Below are 19,386 nucleotides of genomic sequence, written 5' to 3' on the forward strand. Positions count from 1 at the left end.
GATCTAGGGGAAAATCTCTGTGTATATGTGTTTTATGTGTTATGCTCTCACATTGTTTATTTTATGTGTTTTAGAATTCGTATGCAGGTAATTTCTGTACAGGGTTAAAACATACAAGATGGTTGATCTCTGGGTTTGGAGCAAAAAAACGTTTCTCTTTGAGACACTTGTCACCCCTATTATTCTATATGGCTATGACGTTTGGGGTTGCAGTATATCTAGGGAATCGTGGAGGAAGTTCGTGTTGAAACAAAAGAAATTTATAACCCGCTACCTCAAGATTAAAGGTAATACTCTTTATCTTGTCCTCATTATTGAAGCTATCATTTCCCCCATTGAAAGCATGGCTATTATTATGTGGACAATACATTTATGCAAACAAAAATGAACTCCCTAGATCTAGTGGCTTGATCTAGAAAAAATAGGGGCAAAAATATCTATGTTTTCCTTACAAAAATTAGAAAATATGGAAGAAAGACCTACATGGAATCTGTAGTAAGCCATCCTCTTCTCCTTACTTGTAAGATCTAACTCTAGCTCCAAGCATTATAAATGGAACCTGGAAAATCGCTAAAACAAGCAAGAGAAATAAAATATCCACATATCATAAACTAATGTCTCTAATCAATGAGTCAAATGACATTTAAATACATAAGCATTAACATGACACGAGTATAGGAAAACATAGTGCTTTTTGTAGTAATAAATGAAGTAATGAGTTATAATCATTTATAGATGCTTGACTTTGTAGATGTGTCCCCAATTGTCTTATCCCTCCTTGCTACAAAGCAAAACTTCAAACCCAACTCTAATGCAATAATAGAGGATAATTCCTTAAGCTAAAGATAGCAGCATGAGGGAACTAGTAATATCCAAAGGCCAGCCCAGACTCTATGGAAGGCAGTGAATTTGTAGGGAAAAATTGGTAGTTTAGGATTTACCAATTTGGGATTGAGATCCACATATTAAGGAGGATAAGCCATAAGGATAAGAGATAAGAACTCTAGTGTAGGAATTTGAGATCTATATCCATAGTAAATGGTTAAAGCCACCTTAGAAGCTTCTATAAGGAGAAGATTCATAAATATTTTTTATTTTTCTTGAAATTATAGAACCATCGCACCTGCAATGTAGAGCAACTTGTGTTCGTTAATGTAGGTACTTAGTTATGCAACTTGAAACCATTGAAGGTACTTAGTTTTTGAGTTGATTGACTTAGAAAGTTAGAATTTTTGGAGAGGTGATGCTTAGGGATTTACAAGGGGACAGTGACAAAGTGTTTAAGGATGTTGATTGATATGGTTTTCAGGCCTTTTGAGTGAATGCGACAAAATTGCCTATAACATATTGCCTCTTAAAGTACAAATTTTGAAGCATTTACTAATGACTGAAGTGCTTTATCTTGTGACAAGTCTGGATCAAGAACAAATTGGTTGAGATCATCTGTTACAATGCATATTATCACCATGATATGATTTCTGAGGGAGGCATAATGATATTCAACATGTAAGCCATTATAAATGTACAATGATCAAGAAATCACATCCACTCATGATAGAGAGTGGACCCTTGCTTGGATGACTATCTGAATGACCATAGTAATCATACTTTGTAATCTTGTATGAATCCTGAGATCGCAACCCGGATGGATGGAAGTAGATCTGAGTTCTTCTACCTCCTCACTCGATAGTATGAGTCTAGCCATGCGAATAAATGAGTTGGAGTCAAACATGGAAGACACCATTTGATTACTGACCAGTGATTTAAGTCGTTAACAAACATGAGAGAAACCATTGATAATGATAATGAATCGCAAGGTACTATAGTACAATCTTTGTGGTGTGAATAAATGAACTGAAGTCGAACACCACATAGAATCTTCTAGTCGAAGGCCAATGATGAGAACCTATCGTTGAAAGTGAGGAAACTTTTCAGTGAGGTATGTAAGCTCCAAGGTACTAAAAGGAGTTTCCAAGCCAACTTCTTGGATAATGAGATGATTTCGATAGGAAGTGACCCATCGAAGGAGGGCTTTGATGTAACCCTCATCAATGACAAAAAACGAGTATTGAGATTTGAGACAGACTCATGTTGATGTAGAGTTGGTTCAAGAATGACAAACATGAACTAAGACTTAAGAATATTGTAGTAGATGTCAACTGAAGGAATTCTATTGGACATATTGACAACACTTTTTGGAGTTGGTAGCATTGACTCAAAACCGATTACAAAGGATTTTGATATGGTGTGATTAACCAAAGATTCAAGCAGATTTCCCAACCCAAAAATCATAGAGATTTAGTGAAAGAGTGTTGCGTTCAAGAGTGACGTGTTGCCATTAATAGGTAAAATACCTTGCTTTCCCAATTTCCCTACCATTTATGGCCATTACTTCTTTATTTTTTACAAGCTTTAAGGAGGATAACAAATGCTTGATCTATAAGTTCATCCTTCAGATGAATCCTTCTAAGTATTTTTAATGAACCCTAAGAAGAAGTGGTTCAGTCCCATCATATTCAACGAGTCCAACGTTGTTTGATGGTTTTAAGAATCCAACAAAGGTGTAACTGGACTTATTTTTCATGTTTAGAGAGTTTGAAAAAGAGTCGAAAAATAAAACACCAAAGGTTCATTTTCATAAATTTAGTCGCTTGTGTCCAGAAAATCATAAACCAATACTCATAAGAACCTTTTAGCCATGTTCAAATAAAGTATTCCTTTTTTGTAAGTAGTCCATCCTTGTCCAGAAAAAGGTTAAACTTATACTGGGCATACGTCTTTTCATTCACTTTAATGAGCTCAAAAAGACAATTGCTCGAAAATATTTTCATGTTTTGGGAGTCTAAAAAGGGTTTAAACAGGACCCCTCCTAAAGGAACGAGTGGTATAAAGGGTAGAAACTAGTTACAGTCATGATGGAAATGCTCAAAACATGTAGAGGTCAAGAGGTTGGCTAATAATACCACTCATCATAGTGGGTTCCTTAGGAAAGGGTAAAACAACCATGTGAAAGTGTATAATCGGCCAAGCAGATGGTGATGATGGAATGAGAAAACCAAGGCTCATCTGGTAGAAATATACTGATTAAAATGGCAATCATGTGAGATAGGATGAGAATGGTTTCATTTTTACACAAGCTTGAAACATAGGAAAAACTATGCTTGAGAGGGGTTTTATTTTTACACAAGCTTGAAACAAAGTAAAAACTATGCTTGAGAGGGAGTTGAATTTCCCCACCATAATGATTCAAATAAAGGTACATGCCCCCCAAGCTTCATTTCATTCACCTAAGTAGACTACTGGTTACTAATAAGCAGACGGAATGAATATTCATTTACCAGATCAAGTGAAATACTCTACTCAATATTTATGAGATCTAGTCAAAGACTTGAATTGGAAGTGGATATGTTTCGTGTTTTTAACGATCTTGACACGATAAAAGAACTATGCTCATGGAACCTTGTTTCATATTTTAACGAGCTTGACACAAGACAAGAAACTCTGCTCTGGGACGTTGTTTCATTTTTTAACGAGCTTGACACAAGAAAATGAATTCTGCTCCGGTCCCTAGGTAGCTTAGTAACCTTGTTGGGGAAGGTTAACTACTGGTGAAGGATATCTAGGATAGGACAAGATGAGTTGGGCTACTGACATTTTCATCCCACCTTGATACATATTGTTTTGATAATTAGGATAAGCCATACCAGGTTGTCTAGTCCCAGGAAATCCCTAATATTGTTGAAAAGGTTGACCTTGGAAATATTGGCATGAATAAGGTTGTTGCATGTTTTTTGTCTAACCAACGGGATCTTGAGGTATTCCTTGTAAAGGTTTCCCTAAAAGAATTTGCATCATTACTCGAACAAGCTGCCTAATTAGCACTTGTGGCATGCTATAAATGGGTTGAATTACTTGTAATTATTGAATAGTCTTACCAAGCGAGTCATTACTTGGAAGGGGTTCCATGACAATAGGAGTAATGTCCCCTTGTTAGACATGATCTGAAGAAACAAGAAGAACCTGAGTAGTATGAACTTCACTCTCAACGGGAATTACGATCAGATGAAGGTGGAATTGAGTCAACCAATTTCTCAACCAATGGTTGGTTGGGAATGGACTAATGGTATTCACATTCAGAGAGAGTGGGATTGACTGAAGATGGATTCGAGTCAATTACTTCATCAACTAATGGAGGATTGGGAGAAAGATTCTAGTAACTAGCTGAAAGTCACGGTTGGGAAGCTGTAAAGTTTTCCAACACTTTTGAGGCTTCATCCATATAAGGGAAAAGGTGAATGGGATTATCCCCTTCACATAAAGTACATGGAAAATTGACTTTGTCCTTTGTTCTGTGGACCTTATTATCACTAGTTGATGGTAGGTCACTAGCATGATCTCCAAAGGTTGACGACAAGGGCTGATATGAGCTTGTATAACACACTTATAATATTCGGGGAATACCAGGATAATCTCTAAGGACGTGATCACCCTTACAAAGCTTGCAAGGGGATTTCACTTTATGGGTCTTGTTGGAAAGTTTCTTGACATTATTTTCATTCGTAGCAATGGTTGCTTGGTTTCCCCTTGCTCATTTTGATTCTTCTTCTTTGCCCTTTTCTTTTTCTTCTTAGCTTCCTCGTTACTAGAATCAAGACTTTCATCGAGCGAGGAGGAAGAAAAGAATTAAGAAACAACATGCGAAGAAGGCAAAGGGTCAAATTTAGGATTAACTTGAGGTTGATGTTGCTCAAGTGGAGGACTTCTTGTTTGAGGAGTAGTTTGGAAATTCAGAACCAAGGAGGTAAACAAAAACCAAACTAGTAAACCATTTGTAAATCCAAGAAGGGACGATGTTTCCATATAAGGAGCAACATATTTCCAAAAGGATGAAAAGGAACAAGATTCCTGTCATAGGGGTTTCCTTGACTAGTAGACTCAATAATTGTTTCCATTAGTCTCAACCTAAGATCCACTAAGGAGTTTTTCCATGGGGAGGATGTTGTTTCGCGGCCAATTAATTTATTATAGAAATTAAAGACACAAATAAAACAAAAAATGGGTAACTAGCCAAAAGGGTTTACCAATTCACTGTGAACTACAATATACTGTTTCCAGTACTTTCAGTCAATTTTCCCGAATGTTGTGTTCAGTGTATCACAAAAACAAGGCAATGACTCGGTTATCCATGGCGGGCTTGGATCCTAGTGGGAACTTCCAAAGTATAACTGAAGGTACGTGGAAGCACAGTCCATAGTAGCATTTTTTAATGCATCATGTATGATAGGAAGTATTCTAATACACTTTTCAGATGTGGAGCACTATTCGATATACACAAGGGTATGTGGAGAATGATCTGATATACTTATGTACATGGAATACTGACTACCTACAGAATGTAACACAAACAAATAATGACATCTCCTACGTTTTACGACACTGGAACACATCTCTAGCCTAGACCTTTATGTGTGTTTTTAATGTTTCAAATGCTCCTTAGGTTAATTTAATCTTCAATTAAGTTTCAATTTCAAGGCTAGTGGTATGAATTCACCTGAACTCCCTATGATGCAACTAGTATGATAACAATAACTCTTTCACTTTTCGATGAAGGTTTATCTACAAGAAGGAAGAAAAAAACAATAACGCAACAAGAAATGATGCAACAAACAAAACTTCCTAATCGGATATTTTAATGCAACTATTTCAATTCAAAATTTGGAAGCCATAAAAGATGTCAAACCATGCAATGTAATCTATGCATAATTTCCATTCTTGTTGTGAAAATGAGAATTTTAACTATGCAAATGTAATCTATGCAAGATCATTCTTCAAAACAAACACAATATGATTCCAAATCAGCGATAAAACAATATAAAAAGACTACTTATGAACAATAATACCTTCCTTCACTAATGCAATCAATCAAGTGTAGTAAAGAAAATTCCTAATGAAAACAAATGTAATTTGAGATTTCATTAACATAGGACTCAAACTAAAATTGGGTCAAAATTCCAAAGATAAAAAGAGATGACACTCAAAGGCAATTAACACTCATACACAATTCAACCCCCCCTCGGTGATTGAGGGAGATATTTTTTTGCAAAAATGCAAACAAAAACACTCAAAAAGTTGCTAAGAAACTGAAAGTTTTCTTTCCTTTTTCTTTTCTATATCAAATGCAATGAAAATGAAAATGAAGCTAGATCATTGACCAAAAGAAATCACACAAACTGCAATTGTAATATGATTTTTTTTTATCAAATCAATAATCAAGCTCAAGTGTTTATAACCCTAATGACAAGAAGAAAGAAAAATACAAAAAAATCCAAATGTAAACACAATGATGGCTTTACAGAGACACAAACAAGTTCAGAGACTCAAGAAAACCTTCTGAATCAAAGAAAAACTGAGAGAAAGGTAAAGAAATGCAAATTTTTGCATTCTACAGGACCATTGCATGTGCAGAATGGGCACCAGTGTGAACCATCACACTTCCAAAGAAGAGAGACTGCACTGGGTAGCTCTATCTTAGAATAGAGAGTGCGTTGGGGCTAATTTTCTCAAAAGATGACACAAAAAATCCTACCAAGCTCAAAATTATGTTTTCTTAAGGTCAATTATTGTCTGAACAAGTCAATTTAGGTTGCTTTGAAAGGTTAAAAATGACTAGGTCAAGGAAACCACGAAGGGAAATTTCAGTCCCTAGTGGAGTCACCATGTTGTTATGTGGAAAGTTCACTTCTACGAACAAAAATGAACTCCCTAGATCTAGTGACCTAATCTAGAAACAACAAGAACAAAAGGATCTAGTTTTCCTTAGAGAAATCAAAATACAGAAGAAAAACCTACCTAGAATCTGTATTAATCCCTCCTCTTATCCTTACTTGTAAGCTCTAACTGTAGTTCCAAGCGCTATAAGTGGAACCTAAAAAATGGCTAAAACAAGTAAGAGAACTACAATATACACATATCATAAACTAATGCCTCTTATCAACGAATCAAATGGCATTAAAATACATAAGAATCAACATGACACATGTATAGGAAAACATAGTGCTTTTTGTATTAATAAATGAAGGAGAAAGTTACAACCATTTATAGATGCTTGACTTTGTAGATGTATCCCCAATTGTCTTGTCCTTCCTTGCCACAAAGAAAACCTTAAAACTCAATGCTAATGCATTAATGGAGGATGATTCCTTAATCTCAAAGTAGCAGCATGAGGGCACTAGTAATCTCCAAAAGAAAACCCAGACTCTATGGGAGGCAGTGAATTTTTAGGGTAAAAGTGGTACTTTAGGATTTACCAATCTAGGCTTGAGATTCACATATAAGGAGGATAAGCTCTAAGGATAAGAGATAATACCTCTGGAGTAAGAATTCGAGATCTCTATCCATAGTAAATGGTTAAAACCACCTTAGAAGCTCGTGGAAGGAGAAGATTCATAATTTTTTTTATTTTTTCCAAATTTCTAGAATCATTGCTCCGGCAAAGTAGAGAAACTTGCACTAGTCATTGTAGGTGCCCAGTTATGCAAATTGCAACCATTACAGGTAGACTGAAGTGCAGGATGTGTTGGGGCTAAAAACATGGTTTTTGAGTTGATTGACCAAGAAAATCAAACTTTTTGGAGAGTTTATTCTTAGGGATTTGCAAATGGATAATGATAAATTGTCAAGGATGTTGATTGATCCAATTTTCAGGTCATTTGAGTGAATTCAAAAAAATGACCTATAAAAGCTTTGTTTAAGTACATGATGTATAAAAGAAGTTTTATAACACGATGCCAAGAGGTTCTCCAAAATTTCTTCTAGCTAGAACCCCCACCTCTGGCTCAAATGAGGATGGCACAAGAATGCCCTGTCTTGGCTCAATCATTGAGGGATTAAAGAGGATATAATATTGAAGAATAAGGATAGTATTAAAATTACTATTACTTCCAAATTTAAGGATAAACTATGGGATGATAAGGAGCTCAAGGGGAAAAGGAAGCTAAGGTATTATAAGGAGGTGATTAACCCTACTCTTACTAACCAAAATTATCTTTCTAGCTTGACCAGTGTTAAGAAGAAAATGAACATTTCAAAGATAAGAACTAAGTCTCATGAACTCTTAATAGAAACCAAGCATTGGTTTATTCCAAAACACCTTGTAATGAAATAATTTGTAGCCTTTGCGATAGTAAGAGGGTTGAAGATGAAAAGAAATTTCTCTTGGATTTCTCGGCTCTTTGCACATCTGTTATCTTTTCCATAACATTTTCCACACTGCCAACCTTCTTGACCTGTTGAATCAACAAAAATATAGTTACCTGGGAACACTTTTTATCATAGAAATAAAATATTAAAGGGTCTCAATTTATATCTTTCTTAAGGTTTGACAGACCACATTGCTCTTAGTGGACATTAATCATCATCATCATCAATAACAATAATAATTAGCATCGTTATGATCTATATAATAACAGTAAGTGTTAACTTTTTAAATATTCAAAGTTTTTTTTACATTAATATTTTGAATTGTGTATGTTGAACATAGACACTATAAATAAGATGGAGTTTCAAAGTTCCTATAATTTATTCTTTCTCACTGTGAAATTGTTAAATATATGAAATGTATTGTTGAATCTATAAATAGATTTATCTCTTAAAATTTAAGAAGGGCAGTTGGATTTCAAAAACTCGACAATTAAGATCTACAATTTCAACAATTCATAATCATCTTTTGAGTTTTAATTATTGGAAAATATATCTAAAATCAACCTAGATTCATTAATTCTAAATCTATTAAGTGCGGAGAGCGACTAAACCTCTTAAGATGAAAATCTCTCTTTGGTTGTAAAATTTGATAAAACTTTACACTTTAGGAGATTTGATTCCTCTCGATGCTTGGTAGAGAAGTTAATATGAATCGATGGTGTGATCATTCATACATACATACATATGCTCTTGGAAATTTTCTTTGGAATGTTTTATAACTTTTTTTAATTAAAACTTTTAATTTGATATGTATAGTATTAATTACATTGATAAACATGTATATTGTGGAATTGAAAAAGAGATTCCAAATTAAATAGTAAAGATGCATCCAATCATCCTACTCCCTATTAATCCCCATGATAGATTATGTATTAATATAAAACCAAAAAAGAAAACAAAGATAAATGCATGCCACATACCAACATAAACACAATGCTTATCAAAGCCATGGCCTACTCCCTATTAATCCCCACGATAGACTATGTACTAATATAAAACCAAAAAATAAAACAAAGATAAATGCATGCCACAATACCAACATAAACACAATGCTTATCAAATCCATGGCCGACACCCACCTCCTTACCCACCCACCATGCGACATGACAATTATGTGCATGGAATTTCAGTGTTGATCGTGACTGCGTGTCTTCCTCGCCTAAGCAGCTCCTACACATAATAATTAAGACAAACTAGTTTAAAATGGGCTCCGCACTAGAGTACCACTAACTCCAGCTCGAATTCATTAATCCAATGGGAAAGCTTTTCAAGTATGTTGTCATTTTCACTAACTCTAGTACCCTCACCAAAAATCAGCATGAGAGTAGGGTCATAAATATGCCAAACCTGGCATTGTATATTAGTGAAGTCCATTCTCAGTTTTTTTTTTTTAAAGAAAATATTTAGGGTAAATTGTACATTATAATAATAATATACTTGCCATAATTTTAAACATTAATTTATTTTTAGTGGTCAATTATAGTAGTGACCCATTAAAGAAACAATGAAATACACATAGTGGGAGTCCTCCCATCGCAATAGATGTTGGTGAGTTCTCTACTAAAAATAATTACAAGATTATATTTTATTAACTATTTACCAAATTTTATACTTGATTGGGGTGGTTAATAAATACATATAGGAATTGGGGGGAGCCTAGCTCTCCACTACCTCACAAATCATTTAAGATGGGATGACGTGGTTAGCCACCCACATGCAGATGCATGCGAACACTCCCTCTTTAATTTATGAATATGGAAATCTTTCATTCAGGATTCAACTATGATTACAGAGGGCCCTTTCCACAATTTACATAGTGTAATTTTATTCCTCTGCCACCTCAATTGGGATTTCCTCTGGGTTCCTATGGTTTGGAGGTGCTAATGCATGGAAATTCAATTGTTATATTAGAGAATTCCTTCTTCTTTTTCTTGAAGTATGCTTACTTGCTCCATACAGTGGAGTTGTAGTGATCTCACTTTGTTCATCCTCTAGATTGGGTAATGAATTTTGGACAGTTGGTGCTCGAGTAGAGAGCGGGTTGATGATGATTTAATGGGCGATGTTGGTTTTGTTGAATTTTTTGTATGCAATGATAGAGCTCCCTTCGAAGCTATATTTTCCTTTTGCAACAAACACCTAACCGTATTTAGTCTCACAGCTTTCAAAGATTTGGTCATTGGGGGACGTCCTCATTGGGTACTCTCTATGAATCCTAACTTTGTTCACATTTCTTTTGGTCTTCAATTTGTTGGTTCTAGCTCTAGTTGGTATTAAATTTTCATTGGATTTTGGCTTCATGACCTATGGTGTGTGGTTAATGGTTTGAAGTCTTATCCTACCTAAGGACCTCTACTTTCACCCCCACCTCTCTACTTTTTCTTTCTATACAAGCCCCCCTCCAATTCTAGTTTCAGACTTTTGCTGGGCATTCCCTATCTCTGGTACTATTCCCTTAGAGTATTAATTTTCAACCCCTACATTTAGCTTTGGCTCCTCCTGTGCACCATGCCCTAGTAGTGCAAGTGACGCTGCCGGGGGGCGTTGTCGTGGACCTCAAGACAAAAATTGTACCCAAACACAGGCATGAGGTTGCAAGCATCTACCAATATGTTTTCCCTCCCAATATTGGTGTTGAGATCAATCATGTCGAGTCTCTTTCTATTGATATTGCCAAGCCTTCTCTGCTTCTGAAATCCTTAAAGAGATAGCCCATTGGGTTTCTAACCATGGCCACACCGAGGGTAGATAGAAACAATACCTTAATTCTATTACCCGTTTTTTACGGTTGAAAACCCTCATGGCAAATGTTTTGAAGGAGAAACAACAAGCACAATATGACATTTTATTTTCCCTTAATGACATTAAGCAAACCCATTAGTACCAGTGTTCATGATTGGAGTGTTTGGATGTTAGGATAGCCCATTTGGAGAGCCATATCTAGTGCGAGGTAAAACCTCCAACTCCTCCAGGTTCGAGTGCCAAGGATCATTTTCGAGTTACTTCCTTAGACCACTTATTTTATGCCATGTACTACAGTGAAATTTTTATTTCTAATTTTTAGTTAATATGCTTGTTTACTTCCATCAGTTGTTTTTATCTTACTTTAATTACTAGTTTTCATGGTGGCGGATTGAGACCATTGAAAATTAAGACCTCTTATGGTGAACTCATTAAAATCATGGACATCTAGCAATTGTATCTTAATATTTTGAACTAATATCAATATAGTTTCACAAAAAATCATTTACCAAATTGTCTCACTCGTTTGAAACTTAAAGTTCCTCTTCTTATGTCAAATTTTAAGTAAGATTTTACTAAATTATTAAAGATTTAATTAGTTATTATAGTTTATTTATTTATGTATTTGTTGAAAGTTGATGTATAAAATTAATGGATTTATCAAATTATGTTGAAAGCCATTTGACTTCTAATTTTAATACAACTAAAAAATTTGTAATTGTATTATACCATCTATATATAATGTGATATAATTACAAATTTTTTGATATTCTTTATAATATTCACTGCAGTGCAGTTGTATAACACTAGTATAAATTATTAACATAAGTGAAATTAACATATAACAATTGCATATTAAACAATTTATGAATTAAAGTTTTCCTAGTCACTTAAATTAATAAAAGGGAAATTGGTTTGAAATTTGGAAAAAATGATTTTAGATTAAAAGAGTTATTTTAAAGTTAATTATAAATTTAAAATGATTTGAACATTTTTTAATTATGCCTATAATAAAAATTTTATGAATAAATTGGTAGATTAGAAATACAAAATTATAGATTTTTTTTTGTTTTTTTTGTAAGTTTAACAATTTCGTTGATTCATCGAAAATAAATTACATCATATTATAGTAGATCAATTTTCCCTTAATCACACTATACAACATTACATTTATCTTTCTTGGACTTAATCTCTAGGATTATATATTGGTTTGTCTTTCTTTTTTCCGAATATCTATCCAACTCGAGGGATTGTCTAAGACAACCACTTCCTTTCCCTAAAATGTTTCTAATGTTAAATGCTTAGGCATATTTGTTGGCTCCTTGTCACCATCTGAATTGTTTGATTTGTGGTTATGTTTCTTCCTACTCTTTGCAAATGCCAAAATTATGGCCAAATTTTCTATTGTACTAATTGATGGGTGAGCTTCCTCCCTTAATGGATGTGATGGCATATCATGTCTAAGTTGGATCTGTAGGAGCATATATAGCATAAGGAGTCTTCTAATTCTGAGAATTACCTGACCCGTGAGCCACAATGGACTTAGAACCATGGAGTCTTTCCATCCACAACTTTTCTTCCTAGCTACAAGGTGCAAAGAGGTGCCTTATTAATATGGGAAAACATTTTATAGGTGTCCAGGCTGCTGGAAAGATCTGCAATGAAAAGGTGTATTTTCATAATCCAGTGGTTGGGAATAAACTTATTTCCCTATTTAATAAGGATTTAATCTGACAATACTTTATTGAGATCCACTTCAACATAAATGTAAATAAATGTGTGAATTCCTTTCATATTATTTTCCATGTCAATTTTGATGAAGTGACCTAACAAATTTCTCGTCTTAAAAGATAGTTTTATGTTTCAAATGGATGGGCAAATTGGGAAATCTCGCCCATATTGGAGTTTCCATATTTGACATAGATATAGGATTAAAATCTAGAAACAATGGTTGAAGGGAGAGACCAGATCCACCCCAAAACCAGGGCTCCTAATTAAAAACCTTATGTCAATCCTCTAACTTTTGAAACATAAAAATAAAAATCATTTTGAAATAAATGAATCACAACATCTAGAGACAATCTATGGTGAACGCACTCCTCAAGAACCAATCAAGAAGGCCAAATACCATTGAAGTGATAGATAAACACTTTATGTTCATAATTAGCAGCTATGCAACAACTTGCAATATTTTTCACCTTGAGAGAATGGGTTTTAACTAACTGGTTCACCACAAATGCATATCCAAATAGATCTTTAGGGTTTGTCAAAGGAGGCTCTAGTTTTAGAACATATTTAAACAGTCTTGGTGGGGCTGAAGTGAAAGCACCTCCACATTTAGCTCCACCTAGAATTGTTGTTACCGTGTAGATCATGAAATCCATGATAATTCGTATTCATTGAGGATATTTTGATCCTGAAGTTGTCGTTATTCATGAATGGGCTGAAAGCATTCATGAGCAATATGCATCTTCTCCCTTAAACTTTTCACATGCAATAAAACAATATCTAAGTTAAAAAGATGTCATAAAAGGATTCCCTTGAGATTGGTTTCACCAGGATTTGGAAACTCTCAAGATCTGAGCTCCAAATTGCTACAAACCCTGCATTTCCACACCCTTCTACACCAACCATTCTTGAAACCCTAGCTATAGAAATTTAACTTTTTTCTAATATTACTATAAATAAAAATTGAAAGAGGATGGTATTCACACTTCAAAGTAAGCATTTAAATTGAGAATAATATTGATAGAAAATGTTTTATAAGTTACATTTTTATAGAAATTTTTATACATTTTGGATTATTCATTAAGTGTAGTGTAAATGTTTTACTTTTTGGTTCTTTACCTTGACAGGTTTACAACCCAATATCTAGATATTTGTAGTGACACTTTAGATGAAGCATTAGATAAAAATTAATAATTTAAGATCAATTGAAAAATAATAAAATTAATAAATCTATTCAATTATATTTACACTCGGACGTATCTAACATTGTTTTGTTTTGTGATTTTATTATAATTTTCATTTGAGTTTGGCAATAGATGGTAACGTTTAAAGGGAGTCTAATGATTAAATGCATCTCCACCATTCAATGTAGAAGCTTCCTTCCAATTCCAAAATATACGTCCCTATCAATATAATTAATACTATACATATCACATTAAAATTAAATTAAAAAAAACATGGTAAACAAAAATATCAACCTCATATATATATATATCTATATATATATATATATATATAATATATATATAAATATATATATATATATATATATTATTTTTGAACTGATCGTATTAGCTGATAAGGGAACTCTACTGATAGCCCTGCGTGGCAACATATATATGACTACACAGAACATCGTTGAGATGCAATTTTTGCTCTTTTTGAAAATGTACAGCAAGCTACTGATACTGCTATGAGAAAATACGCAGCATATGCTATCCGCATCTACAACATGTAATTTTTTCCAACTAATGAAAAGATTACGATTTTCCAGGGGAAATATATATATATATATATATATATATATATATTATAATATATATATAGCATGGATCTATCTTAACTTTTTCACCTAGCACAAAGAGGAATTAGATCTCTTAAAGTGTAAACTTTTTTCAAACTTTACTCTAAAAAAGATATTTGCATTTTGAGAGAGGAATCAAATCTCTTGAGGTGCAAACATTTTCTCAAATTTTACACTGATAAAAAAATTTCCTTATTAAAAAATTTAATCCCTCTCAACACTTAATAAATTCAAAATTAATAAATTTATGTTAACTTTTAAAAATATTTCCCCATAATTATTACTCAAAATATAAACATTATAAATTTAAACAATTAAATATTTAAAATCAAAATACTTTAACAATTTCTTAAAAAAACCCTATTTATACATTCAACTATACATTTATACATTCACCAATACATTAGAAAGATTGAAATATAAAATTTTTGAACCCTATTTTATTCACAATATCCACATTCAACATATTAATAAAGAAAATCTCGACATTTAAAAATTTGACACTATAATAACACTTATTATCATATACAACACAATAACACTTACTCTTATTATTATATGCACTAGATAAATAATATGCACCAAACTCTAAACATTATAAATTTAAATAATTAAATATTTAAAATCAAAATACTTTAACAATTTCTTTAAAAAAAACCCTATTTATACATTCAACTATACATTTATACATTCACCAATACATTAGACAGGTTGAAATATAAAAATTTTGAGCCCTGTTTTATTCAGAACATCCACATTCAACATATTAATAAAGAAAATTTCGACATTTAAAAATTTGACACTACAATAACACTTATTATCATATATAACACAATAACACTTACTCTTATTATTATATGCACTAGATAAATAATATACAACAAGAGATGAGATTTGATCCTAGAAACTCCTAATGATAGAGAGAGAATGGCAGTGTGCTCGTTTAGGTGGCCTAACAGAGGGTTAGGGTAAATCCTTGATTTTACTGCAGCATAGACTGACTTACTGCAGGCGCCTGGACGACCGACTGTTCCGTTCCCTTCGCAACTGCCTCCATATGTCAGTGGTTACCGTTTCCAGCATGGGTGAGGTCATGGATATAGAGGAGCTAGATTACTCCGAGGACCCTTTTCCCGATCAAGTGATATTCAAAACCCTGACCCTAAACACCTAGTTATAGTTTATTCACATCCCTCCATTTTAGGGTCGTCATGTTCCATTCCGGTGGTTAACTACCCTGGGCATTGTGCTTCATCACTTGTTTTCGGTGCTTTGTCCATTGACTCACCTGCTCTCGATTGCCCTCCTTTATCCCTTGGTACCTTACAACTCCTCACTGCGACCTCACCACCATCACCCACTTTTAAACCGAATCCTTCGGTCAGCCACCTCCATCCATCGCGCTCGATGCAGATTCCAAATTAGCCTGAGGAAACCCCATCTTCTCGAGGTCAAAATCCGCCCATATCAGTAAATTCCCCATCTAGGTGTTTTGGGATGCCTGCTATTAAGATCAAAACAGTGCCTCAACAGTTCTAGGAAGGAGCTGCCTCGCAGGATCTGCTTACAGACCACCCTTCAACGCCTCGAACTGGGAAACGGAAAACGAAGTGCGTGAAGGTCACTGCAAAGGATATCACTATTTGTTTTGGTGAAGGGATTGAAATGGGAGAAGCTGCAAAGATGGCAAGTACTGTATTGGTAGGTCATGTCGAGGCAGGGCATACTCAGCAGATAGACTAACCCTCTGGGTGCGAGAAATATGGGGGAGCATGCTTAAAGATTTGCCAGAGGTGCAAGTACTCCCAGAGGTTGGTTCACTCTACACTTTGCAAAGGAAAATTATACAAACCTAGTTCTTGCCAAGTATTGGCACATTGAGATGGCCCTGGTCCTCCTTAAGAGTGGAGCCCCCTTTTCGACTTGGAGAGGGAACAGATTGGACCAGGACCCCTCTAGGTTCGATTACCTGGTCTCCCATTGCAGTATTGGTCGAAAAGTTTTTTGTTAGAATTGGAAATGCGCTCGGCACATATCTAGACCATGACAAGACTTTTGTGCAGACCAAGAATCGAACCCTATTTTCATTCTAGTACACCTAGATACGCGAGAGGGTTTGGAGGAAAAAATTACTCTACAATGGAAGAATTATTCTTGAGTGCAGATCCTGGACTATGAAGGAGTCCCGTTCCGATGTAGAATATGCCACAAAGTAGGGCACATCTACAAGGATTACCCGCTAATTAGGAAATTGGTGGATCCTCCAATTGCACCGAATACCACTATGGGACCATCTGTAACTTCACCGGAGCGCACCCCTGCTTCGGTTCCTCACACTCCTGTTTGTAATAGCACTCAATTGGCTACAGCTAGAGCTCACAGGGCCATCGCCACCCCTGACGAGAGCTCGAGCAGCTGCTGAGGCCGCAAAAAAAATCTGGTATTCCTCTGTTCTCTGATACTTTTTCAATTCCTTACAGTTCATTTCTGGATACATCATCCTCCATCAACACATCTGCTATTCACTGTTCATTTGCATCACCTTCTCCCACCATATCCACCATAGCACCATCTATACCTCCCTCGCCTTCCAACCATTCCCCTCCTTCCACTGATGGGATGGCTCCACTTCATAAGTACAATCTTCGCTCCCATTCACACTCTGATGGACATCTGGCTGTCCTCTCGGGGCTAGGTGTTACCTTACCTGGATCTGTCATTCAATCATCTAGGGGAAGGAAATCATATCTGTCCAAAGCTATTCAAAGTGCTGGGGTAGAGGCGGCCACAGGTAGACAATCCACCTTGGAAGGGGTTCTTAAAGCGTTGAATACCCTGGGCAGGGTTCCCCCATGAAGTGCCTCTCATTTAATTGCAGAGGCATGGCTAGTGCCTCTAAAATACTAGCCCTGCATAGGTTATTTGATGTTGAACCTATTGATTTGATAATGCTGTAAGAAACTCTGGGAGATGCAGACCTTATTTCCAGAACTTTATCCTCCTTAAAACCTGGCTAGAAATTCCACTCCCTTGAGGCTATGGGACGATTTGGGGGACTAGCCATAGGGCATAACCCTCGCACCATTAAGGTCCTAGCATCCTTGGGAGGATTGGGGTTTATTGGTTTGGACATCTTCTCATGGAGCTTGGCTTGAATCTTTGGGTAATTAACATATATGGGCCCTTCCATCAGAGGGAGAACTTTTGGCAGCACTTCCTTAACCTCTCGATTGTGTCTCCTGACCATGTAATCCTTGGGGGAGACCTCAATTTTTCCATTGGCTTTGGGGAATCTTGGGGCTCACAAGCACAAGTGGACTCACTATCAGGGTACCTGATGAATCTGTTGGAACAACATAACCTTGTTGATGTCCCCATGAACAAGACCCTCCCGACTTGGAGGAACAGAAGGGTGGGGGAAGCAGCTCTTGCTAGATGATTAGATCGATTTTTGATTAAGTTTTTTCTGCTACATCAGTTGCATCAATACAGACAATGGGTAGGTTCAGGGGGTATCTCGGATCACTCTCCCATTTATTTAGAGATCCTTGGTCCCCACACAAAGCCCAAATCACCCTTCAAATTTAATCATGTATGGCTTTAAGATCCTTGATACATCAATCTGGTCTCGGAATTCTAGAAGGTTAACCCTATCTTGAGGCACAGATCCCTTGCAGAGGGTTTTTGTCACAACCTGTATCAGCTCAAGCATCTCTCCATCACCTGGGCCAAAGAGAAAAATCAGAGGGATGACTCCTCTTTAGCTCAAATTGAGGCTGAATTGAGTGCTCTATCAGATGATCGCAATCTGGGATTCTCATCTGACAATGAAAAATCTCACCTGATAGAGCTGGAGAAGCAAAAGGAAAGGATACTAAAGGAGAGAGAGGAAACCTAGAGACTCAAGAGTAGGGCCATATGGCTACAGGCTGGAGATGATAACACAATTTTTTTCTAGAATTACGCCAAAGGAAGAAAAGTAGCAAATAATATCTAGAATCTTCCCCTACCTGATGGGGGAATGGCAGATAAGTTCAATAAGCTTTCCCACCTAGGTACCTCTCACTTCCAGCATCTTTACAAATCTCCACAAGGGTCTAATCTAGTAGACATCATCAATGTTGTTGGCCATTTCCCTCGTTTTGTGAATGATGAAGAGGCAGAAGAGCTATACTCCACTGTTACACCGGGTGAGATTGAAGGGAGTTTGAAATGGTTCAAAAAAGATAAAAGTCCTGACCAGATGGATGGTCAATCGAATTTTTATAATGCTTTTTATGATATATTGGGGGATGATCTTTTAAAAGTTGTGGAAGAATGCAGAACCTCTGGGAAACTTTACAATGCCATAAATTCCAGTTTCATTGCCCTTATTCCAAAGTTTGAGTCCCCTTCAACATTCAATTATTTTAGGCCCATATCCCTCTGTAACTACCTATACAAGATCATAGCTAAAATTATTGCTAACCGTATCAGACCTATTATCTCACCATATATCTCCTGAATAGTTTTCCTTCCTAGAGCATCACCAAATTCATGAAACCATAGGTACGGCCCAAGAGGCCATACAGAATCCGGTCTAAAAAATTAAAAGGAATCATCCTAAAGATTGACCTGGAAAAAGCCTTTGATCGAGTCAGTTGGCTATACATTAAGATTCCTCATCCACCTGGGCTTCCCTCATGCTTTCATCACCTAGATCATGTCATGCATCACTACCCCTACTTTTAGTATACTAATCAATGGTTCAACCTCTCACTTTTTCCATGCAGAAAGAGGTCTCAGACAGGGATGCCCCCTCCCTTACTATTTCTGATAATCATGGAAGGCCTCAGTAGACTCCTTGCCCAGGC

The sequence above is a fragment of the Pinus tabuliformis genome, chromosome 2_2, assembly GCF_031772625.1.
Source record: "Pinus tabuliformis cultivar Carrire ecotype Pingquan chromosome 2_2, CPIR1, whole genome shotgun sequence".
NCBI lineage: Eukaryota > Viridiplantae > Streptophyta > Pinopsida > Pinales > Pinaceae > Pinus > Pinus tabuliformis.